The sequence below is a fragment of the Zingiber officinale genome, chromosome 8A, assembly GCF_018446385.1.
Source record: "Zingiber officinale cultivar Zhangliang chromosome 8A, Zo_v1.1, whole genome shotgun sequence".
Taxonomy (NCBI): domain Eukaryota; kingdom Viridiplantae; phylum Streptophyta; class Magnoliopsida; order Zingiberales; family Zingiberaceae; genus Zingiber; species Zingiber officinale.
The window spans coordinates 97,871,256-97,877,258 of record NC_056000.1 but is presented as its reverse complement, the minus strand read 5'-3'; the positions used below and the strand labels follow the sequence as shown (position 1 = coordinate 97,877,258).

At 39.9% G+C, this 6,003-nt stretch overlaps 1 non-coding gene across 1 annotated transcript; it reads right to left on the bottom strand.

Moving 5' to 3' along the window:
• Positions 1–5,314: 5,314 nt before the first annotated feature.
• On the bottom strand, positions 5,315–5,420 carry LOC122013144. The gene has a single exon (XR_006120482.1). It is a non-coding gene; the product is annotated as a small nucleolar RNA R71 (small nucleolar RNA).
• Between the last annotated feature and the right edge of the window lie 583 nt (positions 5,421–6,003).

Genomic DNA, 6,003 nt, shown 5'->3' with positions numbered 1-6,003 from the left:
TCGCAGGTGAGTACAGTTTATTTCAGTTATGCATTTTCTTATTATTCTTGCTATAGACTGTACTTTATGCCTATTGCTGGTTACTACAGTTTATTTCAGCTATGCATATCTGTTATTCTGTTAGGAGACTATACCGTAGGTTGTATGGTTAGAGAATTGTACTCTTGATCCCATGGTTTAGGAGACTGTACCTTAGGCTATTACTGGTGGTTATATGTTGCTGTACATATCTATTGGATTACCTGTTGAGTTCTTTGAACTCACCCCGTTGTTACTATTTTTCAGGTTGAGGCCGTCGGGAGATATTCCAGTCGCTAGCCCCATTAGCGCGAGGATTTTCTTTGTCGGATTTATTCTGCTTTTGCATCTTATATACTGGTATTGTGGGTTTGTATTGTGGACTTTATGTCGAACCTTTGGGTTTGCTGCTTTTGTTTTCCGCTGCAGATTTTCACACTACTTCGTGGATTTGTTTTCTTCGTTGTAGTGGAGTATGATGTGTACGTATATCTTTGTTGGTTTTATATCGTTCTTCCTTATTAAACTGCGAGGATTGAGTATATGTTGAGCTGTGTGGAATATTGATATAAACTGCGTGGTTTGTTTCTTATTTGTACTGTATTGTTCCGGCCGAGTGTGGCCGAGGCATAGATATATGTATACTGAGATTCATATTGTCCGCCGTACAGGGGAGATGCTACCGAAATTTCTTCGGACAGGGACTACCTGGGGCGTGACATGCGATGCCCAAGCTTCCCTAACGTACTATCATCTAGAAACTTCACCAGTACCGTTGGTTAAGTTAAACCTAACCTATTTTAATCTAACCTTAATTACCCTGCCGGGTAATATACTCTTGTTTACCCCTTATCGGGTGGATTAATTTCGGAGGTGCCAGCTATTCTGGAGCCTCCTCCTATGTTATTTATTTACGTTTTATTAAGTTAAGTAAATAAAAGGTACTTGATTATAACTTGGTTTGTACTGTTTAAGTTTTACTTTAGATTTATAACCCAAGTATAGATTTCGTGATTTGACTAAATTATTAACAATCTTCTCTAATTTATCAATTTTATCTTTTAAAATATTATTTTGTATTTCTACTTTTCTAAGAGTTAATTTCTTATTTTTATTTGAATTAATTTTGTTCATTACATTATTAGCATGCATATCTAATTTTGAAGAGAAATCTATACTAGAGCAAGCAGCATTAGTTAAGCTAGTGCGATCATGTGTTGCAAAAACTGGATTTTCATATAATGTAAATGTACTAACCTTGATTTCTCCCTCTGGATTCTTGGGTCTTCTTTCTGGGCATTGTCTTTTGCAATGACCCATTAGTTTGCATTTGGAGCATTTGATGTATTTCTTCCCTCTTCTGATCATTTTCTCCTTCTCCTCCGATTGTGCCGGTCGAGTCTTACGAGTGGGGCATTCGTTTCTATAGTGCCCTCTCTCCCTACACTTAAAACAGATTATGAGAGATTTATAATTTGAATTTACAATTTTACCTTTTAGATCCGTGATAGGATCCTCCCCCTTGACTGTTGCCATCTCAAATTCTGACTCAGATTCAGATATCTCGTCTTTGGCCATTAGTGCTCTGATATCGGTTTGCTCTGATTCTTCTGAGTCTGGTTCGAAGGTTGACTCTGAGGATTCATTTTCAAATTCGGACTCAGGTTCTATTCGATCTTCTAACTCTGAAGGGATCTCATAAAGCTTGAGCACTTTCTCCTAAAGCTCCTTAGCATTGTTGAACTTTCCAACTCGATCAAGATCTGAATTTGTTAGTCCGCATAGGAGAATGTAAGTTGCTTTTGCATTTGCCTAGAATATCCTTATTGTTTGTGCATCCCACTTGTCACAGGTGATGAGTACACCTTCTTTGGTGGGGAGAGTGAATCCATTATGGACTATGGTCCATATTTCTGCTTCGGTCTTTAATTGATGCTCCACTTGGTTTTTCCAGTATCTGAAGTTCTCGTCAGACAGCAGTGGTAGGCATGTGGAGTTGTACCCATCTATGTAGGCCATTAGAAGGAATCTCGCAAAATAAACACAATAAAACTTGTTCCAAGACTTGGTCTTGAATTAGTAGTGCGGGAGAGAAATAGTAATTCAGGAATTTCGAGAGAAAATAATAAAATATTATTAAAATATTATAAAAAAATATTACTATAAATTTTTGAAAACACGATATTTCACTAATTCCAATCAATGGTGAAAAGATGAAAATGGATTTTTTGAAAACAATTTTGGAGGGAAAAAAATGAAAGGCGTAAGGTTATAAACCTATACAAACGACAAAGCCACGAAAAATGCTTGAATGGTGGTTGCACCAGTTCAAAGCGACCCTGCTCTGATACCAATTGTTGGTTCGAGACCGCGCTAGAGGGGGGTGAATAGCGCTCGTGGCTATTTTGTACGTTTATCGGAATCGTGAAACTATCCGAGTTAAAGCAGCGGAATTAGAACAAAGAAACACAAACAGAAGAACACAGAGAATTTACTTCGTTCGGAGCCTAAGGCGACTCCTACTCGAAGGCCCACGATCCTTGATCACTTCTGGTGGGCAACAACTATAAGCACGATAGGAATTACAAATTGCAATGAAAGTATTGAAATAAACTTGAACCGACAACTTAAAAAAGAGGAAGATTGGAGCTCCGGGTCGTCGGAATGTCGCAGCAGCACTTCGGAATGACTTTGTTAGCAGCAAGTTGAAGAAAGAAAGACTAGAACTTGATTGATTGAAGTGCTGGTCGAAACCCCCTTATAAAGGGTGTTCAAGGCGCCGTGAAGGCTGTTCAAGGCGCCTCCATGCTGCCGAGTCCTCCGCGTGGATGAAACTTGAATTGGTCGAACTTCATCTGTTTAAGGCGCCTTATACCCTGCTCAAGGCGCCTTCCAAGGCGCCTTAAACCTCCTTCAAGGCGCCTCCATTGAGGCTTCACAGCCAGGTCAGCATTTGCACCCGAGGCGCCTACAAGCTCCATGGAGGCGCCTCAGACACTGTTCATTCGAGACAAATCTTCGTTATTTTGTACCTGCAAGACATGTTAGTCCCAAACAACATCCTGCAACAAAAATTAGCACAAAATAACAGTATGAATAATAAAGAATGTTTATGACAGTCTCCGGACTGTCCGGGTCTGACTTCGGATTTCCAACCGGAAACCCTAGGTCGACCCGACGCCTATTGTTCCCTCTACGGGGAACGTGTCCTCACCTACTCCACTCAGGAGATTTACCTGATGCCAGTCCGGTCCTCCAGATCGACTGGACTTTCCGCCTAGGGTTACCACCCCCTAGGACCTAGGGTTACCGCCCCCTAGGGTTTTTCTCCACCTAGGGTTACCACCCCCTAGGACTTAAGGTTGCCGCCCCTTAGGGTTTTCCTCCACCTAGGGTTACCGCCTCCTAGGACCTAAGGTTGCCGCCCCTTAGTGTTTTCCTCCACCTAGGGTTACCGCCCCCTAGGACCTAAGGTTGCCCCCCCTTAGGATTTTCTTTCACCAAGGGTTACCGCCCCCTAGGACCTAAGGTTACCCCCCCTTAGCATTTTCCCCTGCCTAACCGCAGTTAGGACTTTCCTGAACCTTATTTAACCACGTTAGATAACAAGGAATCTTAACTTTGAATTCCTTTGCCATTATCAAAACTGAGGTTCGATCGTCGGATGCTTACTGCACCAACATCAAGAACCCTATTCATGGGGGGATCTTTGGTTCGGGACTTCGTCCCTCTCATTGGGAAAGGGTTTTCCCCTTCGGGGGAACCCTAGAGCTTCATCCACCACCATCGCTTGACGTTCTGTCCATCTCCAGAGCAAGGAGGCATCTCCAAGACATCGAAGACCTCGGCAAGCATTTCTTCTTCCCCTTCTTCTCACATCAAGGGTTGTAAGTATGCTCAACTTTATGTTTTGGGGTTATTCTTCCCTCATAATGGAGTAGATCTCCTTTTCTATGGATGTAGGGAGTAATTTTAGATAGGGTTTGATGTAAGACTCATGTTTGTACCTTTACTCGTTGGATGATTTCTCTTGCTTCGTTTCTATTTGATATGCATGAGACTTGTTTCCTTGTCATATTAATTGATTGTGTAGGAATTGCTAATTTCATAAAGAGAGGATCTTAGATCGTATACCCAAGGTGCCCTAGTGACAGGGGTAACTCGTTCACGGACATCTAGGATATTCCCTTGAAAGGAGAGGCAACTTCTCCACAAGGAAGTAAGAGACCAAACCAAACCTCTATCTCTATTCCTAATGTTACCGATTAGATTTGTATTCTTGTGATCTACTGAGGCGCCCTAGTGACGGGGGTTAACCGTAACAGAATTTCACAGGGATCTTCTCTGATTAGTACTTAAGGATAGTAGCTTTAACTTCCGACGAAGGTATGTTGATTGACAATGAGTAAAAGATAGAACATGATGCATCAGGTTCCACCACAAGGAAACCGAAATCCTAGAATCCATTCCCCAAGGCTCAATTCTCTCCAAGATCGATTCTCTCATCCTTCTCTTTCTCTTTTCAATCACTCTCATTAGTTTGCAAGTGTCAAAGCCAACTTTCGACCATCTAGATAACTTACTTTGCGACATCTCTAGTGCTTAATCAACAGTTCCTGTGGTTCGATAATCTTATATATTACTGACGACGAATTCGTGCACTTACGGAATCATAACAAGTTTTTGGCGCCGTTGCCGGGTACTGTTCGCATTAACATTAGTAGATTAGCAATTTAGTTAATCTAGACTTGTGAATAGTTTTTGTTTTTATATTTCCATAATTTAAAAAAAATCTACACTTTCTTGCTTGTAATTTAAATTCTGCATTTTCTTTCTTACTTTTCATATAACATTTTATTTTTGTCTTTAATTTTCCATTTTTGTTATTTTCTCATAGTTTTTTTAGATACCATGAGCACTAACATGCCAAGCAGGTTCTTAAGAGATTTCTCTGCACTCATTTCTACAAGATTTTTATCTCCCATTGTGCAACCTCATATTGAAACAGAAAATTTTCAACTAGATCCAGAGTTAATTTTCATGATACAAGGTCACAAATTTGGAGGAGAAGTATCAGAAAATCCTTATCTACACCTTGAGACATTTCTAGAGCTTTGTGATATGGTGAATTGTGAAGGAGTGTCAGCAGATGCAGTTCGGTTGATGGCATTTCCTTTTAGTATCAAGGATAAAGCAAGGACTTGGTTATATTCTCTCCGTCCTCAAAGCATCACAAGTTGGGAACAATTGGAGAAGCAATTTCTAGATCATTTTTTCCCTCTAAGTAGTACAATTTATATGAGGAATTGCATGATAAATTTTGCTCAGGCATATAGAGAATCATTATTTGAAGCATGAGATAGATTCAAGAGTCTACAAAGATAGTGCCCTCATCATGGTTTGGAAAAATGACTGACCCTGCACATATTCTATAGGGGAATTTCTTTCTTAAATAAGTGTTTGTTAGATTCATCAACTGGAGGTTCTTATATGGACAAGAGTGTAGACGAAGCATATACATTGATTGATCAAGTAGCATTGAACCTTCATGAATGGTCAAGCAAAAGTTGGATGGAATCTCCCTCAGAAATTAAAGAAGTAGAAGTCATATATACAAGAGAGTCTATCAAACAAAATGCAGTTCAACCACCCAAGAATGTTGAAATTCACACGTCACAGAATGAGGAGTTCAAACATTTGGAGGAAAAGATTAATAGCATAGTTTCAAAATGGTTCAAAGAAGACCTTCCTCCTACATAGACAAGATCTAGTGTAAATGATAATAATTTTAAGTTGAGAAGTGACAAGAATCATGAAAAACTTCTGAAGAAAGATTTGTTTAGAATTGAGGAGAAGAACAATAGAAGATCTCAAAAACTTAGTTTTATTACTCCAGGAAGTTCCCAAAGGCCACAAGTACTTTTTCCTCAACGATTGATTACGCTTACACTAGATAAACAAGTTGGACCTCCTCTGCAAGCTCAA